Source organism: Schistocerca gregaria, chromosome 2 (assembly GCF_023897955.1).
Source record: "Schistocerca gregaria isolate iqSchGreg1 chromosome 2, iqSchGreg1.2, whole genome shotgun sequence".
In the NCBI taxonomy this organism is placed as follows: domain Eukaryota; kingdom Metazoa; phylum Arthropoda; class Insecta; order Orthoptera; family Acrididae; genus Schistocerca; species Schistocerca gregaria.
This window is the reverse complement of record NC_064921.1, coordinates 946,285,075-946,297,267: the sequence shown is the minus strand read 5'-3', so window position 1 is coordinate 946,297,267 and position 12,193 is coordinate 946,285,075.

Sequence of the window (12,193 nt, the reverse complement as noted above, 5' to 3'; positions counted from 1 at the left end):
CAGAGGTGTACGGCCAGTGTAGGAGATCGCTCCCCACACCATGATGCCGGGTGTTGGCCCTGTGTACCTCGGTCGTATGCAGTCCTGATTGTGGCGCTCACCTGCACGGCGCCAAACACGCATACGACCATCATTGGCACCAAGGCAGAAGCGACTCTCATCGCTGAAGACGACACGTCTCCATTCGTCCCTCCATTCACGCCTGTCGCGACACCACTGGAGGCGGGCTGCACGATGTTGGGGCGTGAGCGGAAGACGGCCTAACGGTGTGCGGGACCGTAGCCCATCTTCATGGAGACGGTTGCGAATGGTCCTCGCCGATACCCCAGGAGCAACAGTGTCCCTAATTTGCTGAGAAGTGGCGGTGCGGTCCCCTACGGCACTGCGTAGGATCCTACGGTCTTGGCGTGCATCCGTGCGTCGCTGCGGTCCGGTCCCAGGTCGACGGGCACGTGCACCTTCCGCCGACCACTGGCGACAACATCGATGTACTGTGGAGACCTCACGCCCCACGTGTTGAACAATTTGGCGGTACGTCCACCCAGCCACCCGCATGCACACTATACGCCCTCGCTCAAAGTCCGTCAACTGCACATACGGTTCACGTCCACGCTGTCGCGGCATGCTACCAGTGTTAAAGACTGCGATGGAGCTCCATATGCCACGGCAAACTGGCTGACACTGACGGCGGCGGTGCACAAATGCTGCGCAGCTAGCGCCATTCGACGGCCAACACCGCTGTTCCTTGTGTGTCCGCTGTGCCGTGCGTGTGATCATTGCTTGTACAGCCCTCTCGCAGTGTCCGGAACAAGTATGGTGGGTCTGACACACCGGTGTCAATGTGTTCTTTTTTCCATTTCCAGGAGTGTACATAGTTTGTAGTGGTCCGCAGGCTAATCTTAAATCTGAATTTCTAATCCGACCTATTGTAATCACAGAAGTTACGAAATGTTTATTTCTTGAAGTTAATTATATAGGACAAATTAACGTATGAGGGTGAAACAGCGCAGGTACTTGTACTATGAAATTAACTGGACAACACCTGTGCAAAGACACGCAGTTGTGTCACACGACACGTTAAGTTTCACTGGAGTAACGCCGAAAACGCAAATTTAGAGTAATATTTTCTTTAAGTCATAAGTTTTAAATTAATTTTCGTGGCCTAAGAAATTGTATTTTTCTCTTTCAAAGCTATCGCAATTTCGAAGAACCTAATACGCACTTACATAGCTGTTTCCCGAGCACTTTAAAACTTATGTTTTCAATACTTTCCTTTTTAATGCTTCAGTGGGTCTCTTTCCTCCTGTCAGTACTTGAACTTGAGGCAGGTACTATAGTTCAATTCTTTTATCTTGGCAGTTCGCGCATGCACGCCCAGACACGGGAGATTGCTGCGTTGCCAGTTGTACGCGCCAAGAGAAGCAGCGTCATACACTCCTGGAAATGGAAAAAAGAACACATTGACACCGGTGTGTCAGACCCACCATACTTGCTCCGGACACTGCGAGAGGGCTGTACAAGCAATGATCACACGCACGGCACAGCGGACACACCAGGAACCGCGGTGTTGGCCGTCGAATGGCGCAAGCTGCGCAGCATTTGTGCACCGCTGCCGTCAGTGTCAGCCAGTTTGCCAGGGCATACGGAGCTCCATCGCAGTCTTTATCACTGGTAGCATGCCGCGTGGACGTGAACCGTATGTGCAGTTGACGGACTTTGAGCGAGGGCGTATAGTGGGCATGCGGGAGGCCGGGTGGACGTACCGCCGAATTGCTCAACACGTGGGGCGTGAGGTCTCCACAGTACATCGATGTTGTCGCCAGTGGCCGGCGGAAGGTGCACGTGCCCGTCGACCTGGCACCGGACCGCAGCGACGCACGGATGCACGCCAAGACCGTAGGATCCTACGCAGTGCCGTAGGGGACCGCACCGCCACTTCCCAGCAAATTAGGGACACTGTTGCTCCTGGGGTATCGGCGAGGACCATTCGCAACCGTCTCCATGAAGCTGGGCTACGGTCCCGCACACCGTTAGGCCGTCCTCCGCTCACGCCCCAACATCGTGCAGTCCGCCTCCAGTGGTGTCGCGACAGGCGTGAATGGAGGGACGAATGGAGACGTGTCGTCTTCAGCGATGAGAGTCGCTTCTGCCTTGGTGCCAATGATGGTCGTATGCGTGTTTGGCGCCGTGCAGGTGAGCGCCACAATCAGGACTGCATACGACCGAGGCACACAGGGCCAACACCCGGTATCATGGTATGGGGAGCGATCTCCTACACTGGCTGTACACCTCTGGTGATCGTCGAGGGGACACTGAATAGTGCACGGTACATCCAAACCGTCATCGAACCCATCGTTCTACCATTCCTAGACCGGCAAGGGAACTTCCTGTTCCAACAGGACAATGCACGTCCGCATGTATCCCGTGCCACCCAACGTGCTCTAGAAGGTGTAAGTCAACTACCCTGGCCAGCAAGATCTCTGGATCTGTCCCCCATTGAGCATGTTTGGGACTGGATGAAGCGTCGTCTCATGCGGTCTGCACGTCCAGCACGAACGCTGGTCCAACTGAGGCGCCAGATGGAAATGACATGGCAAGCCGTTCCACAGGACTACATCCAGCATCTCTACGATCGTCTCCATGGGAGAGTAGCAGCCTGCATTGCTGCGAAAGGTGGATATACACTGTACTAGTGCCGACATTGTGCATGCTCTGTTGCCTGTGTCTATGTGCCTGTGGTTCTGTCAGTGTGATCATGTGATGTATCTGACCCCAGGAATGTGTCAATAAAGTTTCCCCTTCCTGGGACAATGAATTCACGGTGTTCTTATTTCAATTTCCAGGAGTGTAGTATAGTTCGCAAACTTACATTTAGGGAGGAGCGCGCAGTTTATGAAGTAAAGCCACCACGGCCGCATTAAGCCTTTCACTGCATTCACGTGCTCCCTGCATTCCGCGATGTGCGCGATTTTGTCATCATTGCACTGTTCGCCTGTGCAGACACATGGTGTTTCGACTGCTTTGACACACTTTATCATTCGATTTCACAAAAACTATTTGGCCCAAAAATTTGAATTTTACACATCTTCTTGACTGATACCTTTCCCCCATAAATGACAATTTTTTTCGATGTTCAACGCAGTTATTGCGCAGCATTACATGTAGTAAACCAGTGGACCAATTTTTGAAGTTTGCAGAGGTAAAAGTCCATAACGTATACTTCCCGTATGGTCGATTTTAGTTGCCACTAGAAATTTCAAACAATTACATCCAAACAAATAAAATTCATGAAGTAGACACTTCGATATTGTTTTTAAAATAAAGGAAACATTAAGCACCGATCAAGGTTTGACATCAGAACCTTTCACTTAGCAGCCATACACTGTAACCATTACGCTAACGCAGCTCGTCGTTCGATGTACATCCCGGAGGTCTTTGAAACATCATGCAAAATACCGACAAACACTATTGGTATGACTGTGAATTACTCACACTTCGTCGAAGTACAATAGGAAATAAACAGTTACCTCTGTTCTTTATTGCGAAAAAGCGGTTAGTGAGAATGATACAAACCCTTTCCTTGCTATCGCCTGAATTAGGGGGCTTATTGCTTGTTTGGTTTAATTAATTAATAGAATATGAGGCAATTAGTATAAAGAATGCTTTTTCCAAACTTTCTAAAAAAGAAAGTCTGCTAGCAAGACATTGCTTTTGTTCAATTACTTTATTTATGACTGAACGTTTCTAAAGCTGAAGACACTCGTCCGTGCTCTGCACTGCAATCGAGCTCTGGCAACGTCGTTCTCTGCTCGTTGGCTGACTGTGACGTCAGATGCCCAGAATGAACCTAAACTTGGCCACCGTCATAAATGAAACCCACTGTAGTACAACTCACCTTTAAAAATTCAAACTGTAAATGTGTTCTGTTTGAAATCGGTCGCTAGTCGCAATACGACAATTATTTATTTCGTACTTTGACCAATTAGTTACCCGGTTTTTTCTGTTGTGCGACTTTCCTGTTTTATCAAAGATCGTGATGGTGAAAAACTCATTATCTCCCTATCTTTACATCATTAACATACGTGGTGTTTTCCCATGAGAAAAGCTAGGTTAACTTTTATTACCTGCTAGAATGATAAAATCAGTTCATGATTGTTCATGGAAAGTGACATTCAACATACCGTTTACTAAAATATTGAAGAAAATGCTACCGAAATTTGTGGCTCTTGTAGTTCTATCTTAAATACACATGATCGAACAAAGGTTCAACTGCCATGTTAAATCTCCATAGTCACCTACGGTTTATTCAAGGAATCATAAAAAAAAATCCATAAGATTTTTAAATGTCATCTTGTACATCCATAATTCAACTTCAAAATTACGAACAACTGTTTTAACCTGTAATATTCATTTGTATCAATCGCATAACCATGATGGTAACAAGATTTATTTTAGAGATTGGAGTTCGTTATTGTAGTGCTTTCGTAAGATCCTCTCACTATTGCTATGCTGTTCGCATGGCGTGTCATATAAACATCTACGGTCTTCAAACCTCTTCAGAGGCTCTGTCAATCAGTGATGCGTCCCCTCTTTGCACCCTGTCATGGTAGCCATGCACACTTTGTCATCTTTACAAACTGCTGGAAAGACTGATTTTGAATCGCCTATCACCTGCAATTGACCCCTCACTTATACCTCAGCAATCTGGATTTCGTCCAGGTAAAAGCTGTACTAGACAATTGCTAAATCTCACACAGTTTATAGAAGATGGCTTTGAAGGTCGGAAGGTGACAGTATTGCCATTTGTCGACTTATCAGCGACGTATGATATGGTCAACCAGCAGCTTCTACTAGTCAAGTTCTACAATCTTACCAAAGATTTAGGTCTAACCAGACTCACCGGCTCCCTTCTGCAGAATCGCAGGTTCTTCGTCGACTTTCAAGGACAGCGTTGTCGATGGAGACTACAGAAGGATGGCCTCCCACAAGGAAGTATTTTGGCTCCAATTCTCTTTAATATACACACGAAAGACCAACCTATAGGCCCAAACAGCGGGAGCTTCTTATATGCTGACGACCTCGGTCTAGCCACCCAGAGCACAGATTTAGAATCACTGGAGAACAACCTCACGAATGCCCTTGAAGATCTGTCCAGATACTACATCACAAATCAGCTTAAACCAAACCCTTCAAAGACCCAAGTGTGTTCTTTTCATCTGAGAAACAAGGAAGCCACTCGCAAGTTGAAAACAGTATAGTCGGGGGTTGAATTGCAACACTACGAGACTCCAAAATACCTAGGAGTGACACCTGATAGACCTCTCACTTTCAAAAAGCGCTGCATGGAATGCAAGTCGAAAGTCTCGACCAGGAACAATCTCCTACGGAAACTGGCCGGATCACAGTGGCGTAGTCAACCTGAAACAATCAGAATTTCTGCAGTGGCACTATGCTATTCTGAGGCAGAGAGTGTCTGTCCTGTTTGGTATAATTCAACTCATGCCAAACAGGTGGATGTAGCTCTCAACGAAACCTGCAGAAATATAACAGCTTGCTTGAAACCCACTCCAGTCGAATGGCTTTACCGCCCTGCAAGAATAGCACCACCACCTGTTCGAAGAGAGATAGCTGCGAACAAAAAAAGAGAGGCAGTGGAACAGGAAATTACTCATCCTCTCTATGGGCATGACACGCATTCGCAACGACTGAAGTCAAGGAAGAGTTTTCTTAGGACATCAAAGGAACTTAGAACCACTGCTGAACAAGCTAGGTTACAACTATGGAGGGCTACGACCTACCTTCCCCCTTGTTGGAAAAGAGTTGTTGAAGCTTTCCTCCGGGCCATGACAGGGAATGGACAACTTGCAAGTCCATGAATAGACTGAGATCTGGAGTTGGAAGGTCAAAAGTTAACCTGTCAAAATGGGGATACACTGATCCAAATGATATTCGATGTGACTGTGGAGAAGAACAGACAGTCCGGCACATGCTTCAGTGTCAATTGTGTCCAGTTTCATGTACAGAAGATGACCTTCAGCAAGCAACAGAAAATGCACTGGAAGTGCCAAGTTTTGGTTAAAACTAATTTAATCATAACTGTGTAAAATGTATGTACATGTGCCTGTATCTTTCTGGCACGAGAATAATAATAATAAATGAACAGTTAGCGCGCGACCGCTACCGTCGCAGGTTCGAATCCTGCCTCGGGCATGGATGTGTGTGATGTCCTTAGGTTAGTTAGGTTTAAGTAGTTCTAAGTTCTAGGGGACTGATGAACTCAGAAGTTAAGTCCCATAGTGCTCAGAGCCATCTGAACCATTTTTGAACAGTTCAAACATGGAAGCAGAACAATTAGAAATGAGTCCACAAACTACCATGCGCCAAACCAGTTGTTTCATATGAAACAAAAACGAAAATTAGGCAGAATAGGAGCAACCCATTTACACTGCAATTCAAAGAGTGCAATACACATAAGAAGGTCGTAATCAGGAACATAATTTCCACTTGATAACAGCCACACGGTCGAAATTTCATCAGATCCGTCCATAAAGTATAAATGAAGAATAATATCATCTAGACTCGCATTGCGCATAGCAAGAACAAAGATTATCGCGCCAAATTTTCCGAAATTCGAAGCTCACTGCCACGTCTATCGGAGCGCTGTTGTCCGTCTCCGTTTCCGAATCATAACATGTGTCTTGCGTTTCTGAATTTTTTTGTTCCGTAACGTGCCTTTCGCGGAATTTGCTTACAGCCTTGCTACTGGGGCTGGACTGTATGGCAGGTGTTCCAGCAATTCGGATCCCAACTCTTTATTGCTACGACCGTCCGTTTAGCTGAATGTGATCTAACGTTATCTTGCTGGAGGATGACATCTTTTCGCAGTTTTCCTCGACGTTTGTATCTGATTGCAGGTTTCCGTTTACTTTGAAACACATCACAATACTTGTTACTGTTCGCAGTTCGCCTCTTTTGGTGAAATGAACGGCTACCACACCTTCAATTTCCCAGAATAGTGTTTGCGTAATCTTAACTTCTGGTGATGATGGGTGTTTTCAAACCATGCCTGCAGCCTTACTTTCCGGCTCATCATGAAGTACCCACGTCCCGCCTACAATAACGATTTACTTTAAAAATATATCTCCCTCGCGAAGATAACGGGCCAGATGTTTACGAGAGATGTCCATCCTTTGCGTCTTATGCGGCGCTGACGATTCTTTCGGTACTCACCATGCCCACATTTCCCGAAAATTTAGCCTGTCTTGTAAGATGGAATACGTTGAACCATGACTGTTATATAAAGTATTGGCGATTACGTCCATTGTGATTCGTCTGTTTTCCGTCACCATATCCTTCCAAATTGTCCTTAGTTAAATCGATGGCGTTCCCAATCTTTCCTTGTCGCGTAGAGAAATTCTTCCATGTTTGAAGCGCTCTGTCCGTTCATAGATCTTGCTTCATGATAAACAGCTGTCACCATAATGCGCTTGCATTCGACGAATAATTTCCCCAGGTTTAACACCGCCCGAAAATAAAAAGCGAATCACTACCCTCATTTCCTCCTTGGTGCAGATCGACAATGGAACTGCAATGTTTCACGGTCTGCTACAATACAACGACTATCGCGGGGATAAAACTAACACTTTCTATAGAATTGTTGCAGGCGACGATACTTCAGCCCTGGATACCAGCAATGTTACTACGGCGAGAAATTGCACAAGTCCCTTCTCTCCGTAATATAATGATTGAAGCAGACTGACATTGAGTAGAAGGGCTTAAGAAAAGGAAAATTCACTAAAAAAATGTCTGACACTGAGTAGAAGGGCTTAAGAAAAGGAAAATCACTAAAAAAATGTAAAAATCAAAATTAAACGGAATGTGGTTCATATTTTACAGACTTTATCACAGATTACAAACATGGACATGAATTTTTAAGGGCAAAATATCCTGTGAGACAGCGATACCTTTTTCTCTTTGTTTCAATCTCCGTATGTAAAATGCAATTCCTGACTGACAGATTCTTCATCACCCAGCCCAAACCGCTAAGGATAGAAACTTGAAATTTGGAGAATGTGTGGATGTTGTACTGCAAGCGTCGTTTAAGAAGGGATTTTTCTAAATTCCAACCCTAAGGGGTTCAAATAGTGGATGAAAGGTCTTTTTGAAAAATGTCGCTATTAATGCAATTTTGAAGCTACACCTACGAAAATTAGTATTTGATTTCTCGGTCATAAGTAAAGAAATACGTGTTTCAGCATTTTTGGAAATTTTACAATGAGAGGGTGAAATATTGGGTGAAAGCTTTTTTAAAAAAGATAGCGTTGTTAAAGAACTACTAAAGTATCTATATAGCTACGTCTATGAGCATTGGTATTTCACTTTTCGGTTGCAAATAAAAGAATTACGTGTTGCAGTGTTTTTGGAAATACAGCCCCTATTGGGGTGAAGTAGGAGGTGAAACACTTTTATGAAAATATTTCATTGCCAAAGAATCTTTAAAAATAAATCTCTGAAAACTTCGCAGTTAGAGATGAAAAAATATGTGTTTCTCAATTTTTGGAAATACAACCCCTAAGGGTGTGAAATAGGGTCAGGTTCATTCACTGACACATCATCGCCCAGCTCAGACCGCCGAGGACAGGTATTTGTGAAGCTTGGAGAGGCTGTGGATCTTATACTATAGGCATCGTTTAATAAGGGATTGTCCGAAATTCCACTCCTAAGGGGATAAAATAGGGGATTAAAGGCTTTTTGAAAGTATGTCGCTATCAAGGGAATTTTGAAGCTGGAAGTACGGTAAATGGTATTTGGTTTCTTAGTCAGAAAACGAAAAGCAATGTTTCAGCATTTTTGGAAATTCAGCCACTAAGGGGGTAAAATACGTAGTTACTGAAGGACTACTAAAGGATTTTTAAGGCTACGATCGTGACATTTGGTATTTGACTTCCCGGTTAGAAATTTTAAAAAAAGAAAATACGTGGTTCAATGTTTCTGGAAATACAACCACTAAGTGACGAAAATTTTTAAGAAGATAGCATAGCGTAGTTAACCCCCCATGAACCATGGACATTGCCGTTGGTGGGGAGGCTTGCGTGCCTCAGCGATACAGATGGCCTTACCGTAGGTGCAACCACAACGGAGGGGTATCTGTTGAGAGGCCAGACAAACGTGTGGTTCCTGAAGAGGGGCAGCAGCCTTTTCAGTAGTTGCAGGGGCAACAGTCTGGATGATTGACTGATCTGGCCTTGCAACATTAACCAAAACGGCCTTGCTGTGCTGGTACTGCGAACGGCTGAAAGCAAGGGGAAACTACAGCCGTAATTTTTCCCGAGGACATGCAGCTTTACTGTATGATTAAATGATGATGGCATCCTCTTGGGTAAAATATTCCGGAGGTAAAATAGTCCCCCATTCGGATCTCCGGGCGGGGACTACTCAGGAGGATGTCGTTATCAGGAGAAAGAAAACTGGCGTTCTACGGATCGGAGCGTGGAATGTCAGATCCCTTAATCGGGCAGGTAGGTTAGAAAATTTAAAAAGGGAAATGGATAGGTTAAAGTTAGATATAGTGGGAATTAGTGAAGTTCGGTGGCAGGAGGAACAAGACTTCTGGTCAGGTGACTACAGGGTTATAAACACAAAATCAAATAGGGGTAATGCAGGAGTAGGTTTAATAATGAATAGGAAAATAGGAATGCGGGTAAGCTACTACAAACAGCATAGTGAACGCATTATTGTGGCCAAGATAGATACGAAGCCCACACCTACTACAGTAGTACAAGTTTATATGCCAACTAGCTCTGCAGATGATGAAGAAATTGAAGAAATGTACGATGAAATAAAAGAAATTATTCAGATAGTGAAGGGAGACGAAAATTTAATAGTAATGGGTGACTGGAATTCGAGTGTAGGAAAAGGGAGAGAAGGAAACATAGTAGGTGAATATGGATTGGAGCTAAGAAATGAAAGAGGAAGCCGCCTAGTAGAATTTTGCACAGAGCACAACTTAATCATAGCTAACACTTGGTTTAAGAATCATGAAAGAAGGTTGTATACGTGGAAGAACCCTGGAGATACTAAAAGGTATCAGATAGATTATATAATGGTAAGACAGAGATTTAGGAACCAGGTTTGAAGTTGTAAGACATTTCCAGGGGCAGATGAGGACTCTGACCACAATCTGTTGGTTATGACCTGTAGATTAAAACTGAAGAAACTGCAAAAATGTGGGAAATTAAGGAGATGGGACCTGGATAAACTGAAAGAACCAGAGGTTGTACAGAGTTTCAGGGAGAGCATAAGGGAACAATTGACAGGAATAGGGGAAAGAAATACAGTAGAAGAAGAATGGGTAGCTCTGAGGGATGTAGTAGTGAAGGCAGCAGAGGATAAAGTAGGTACAAAGACGAGGGCTGCTAGAAATCCTTGGGTCACAGAAGAAATATTGAATTTAATTGATGAAAGGAGAAAATATAAAAATGCAGTAAATGAAGCAGGCAAAAATGAATACAAATGTCTCAAAAATGAGATCGACAGGAAGTGCAAAATGGCTAAGGAGGGATGGCTAGAGGACAAATGTAAGGATGTAGAAGCTTATCTCACTAGGGGTAAGATAGATACTGCCTACAGGAAAATTAAAGAGACCTTTGGAGAGAAGAGAACCACGTGTATGAATATCAAGAGCTCAGATGGCAGCCCAGTTCTAAGCAAAGAAGGGAAGGCAGAAAGGTGGAAGGAGTATATAGAAGGTTTATACAAGGGCGATGTACTTGAGGACAATATTATGGAAATGGAAGAGGATGTAGATGAAGACGAAATGGGAGATACGATACTGCGTGAAGAGTTTGACAGAGCACTGAAAGACCTGAGTCGAAACAAGGCCCCCGGAGTAGACAACATTCCATTAGAACTACTGACGGCCTTGGGACAACCAGTCCTGACAAAACTGTACCAGCTGGTGAGCAAGATGTATGAGACAGGCGAAATACCCTCAGACTTCAAGAAGAATATAATAATTCCAATCCCAAAGAAAGCAGGTGCTGACAGATGTGAAAATTACCGAACTATCAGTTTAATAAGCCACGGCTGCAAAATACTAACGCGAATTCTTTACAGACGAATGGAAAAACTGGTAGATGCAGACCTCGGGGAGGATCAGTTTGGATTCCGTCGAAATGTTGGAACACGTGAGGCAATACTGACCTTACGACTTATCTTAGAAGCTAGATTAAGGAAAGGCAAACCTACGTTTCTAGCATTTGTAGACTTAGAGAAAGCTTTTGACAATGTTGACTGGAATACTCTTTTTCAAATTCTAAAGGTGGCAGGGGTAAAATACAGGGAGCGAAAGGCTATTTATAATTTGTACAGAAACCAGATGGCAGTCATAAGAGTCTAGGGGCATGAAAGGGAAGCAGTGGTTGGGAAAGGAGTGAGACAGGGTTGTAGCCTCTCCCCGATGTTATTCAATCTGTATATTGAGCAAGCAGTAAAGGAAACAAAAGAAAAATTTGGAGTAGGTATTAAAATTCATGGAGAAGAAGTAAAAACCTTGAGGTTCGCTGATGACATTGTAATTCTGTCAGAGACGGCAAAGGACTTGGAAGAGCAGTTGAACGGAATGGACAGTGTCTTGAAAGGAGGATGTAAGATGAACATTAACAAAAGCAAAACGAGGATAATGGAATGTAGTCAAATTAAATCGGGTGATGCTGAGGGAATTAGATTAGGAAATGAGACACTTAAAGTAGTAAAGGAGTTTTGCTATTTAGGAAGTAAAACAGCTGATGATGGTCGAAGTAGAGAGGATATAAAATGTAGACTGGCAATGGCAAGGAAAGCGTTTCTGAAGTAGAGAAATTTGTTAACATCGAATATAGATTTATGTATCAGGAAGTCGTTTCTGAAAGTATTTGTATGGAGTGTAGCCATGTATGGAAGTGAAACATTGACGATAACTAGTTTGGAGAAGAAGAGAATAGAAGCTTTCGAAATGTGGTGCTACAGAAGAATACTGAAGATAAGGTGGATAGATCACGTAACTAATGAGGAGGTATTGAATAGGATTGGGGAGAAGCGAAGTTTGTGGCACAACTTGACTAGAAGAAGGGATCGGTTGGTAGGACATGTTTTGAGGCATCAAGGGATCACAAATTTAGCATTGGAGGGCAGCGTGGAGGGTAAAAATCGTAGA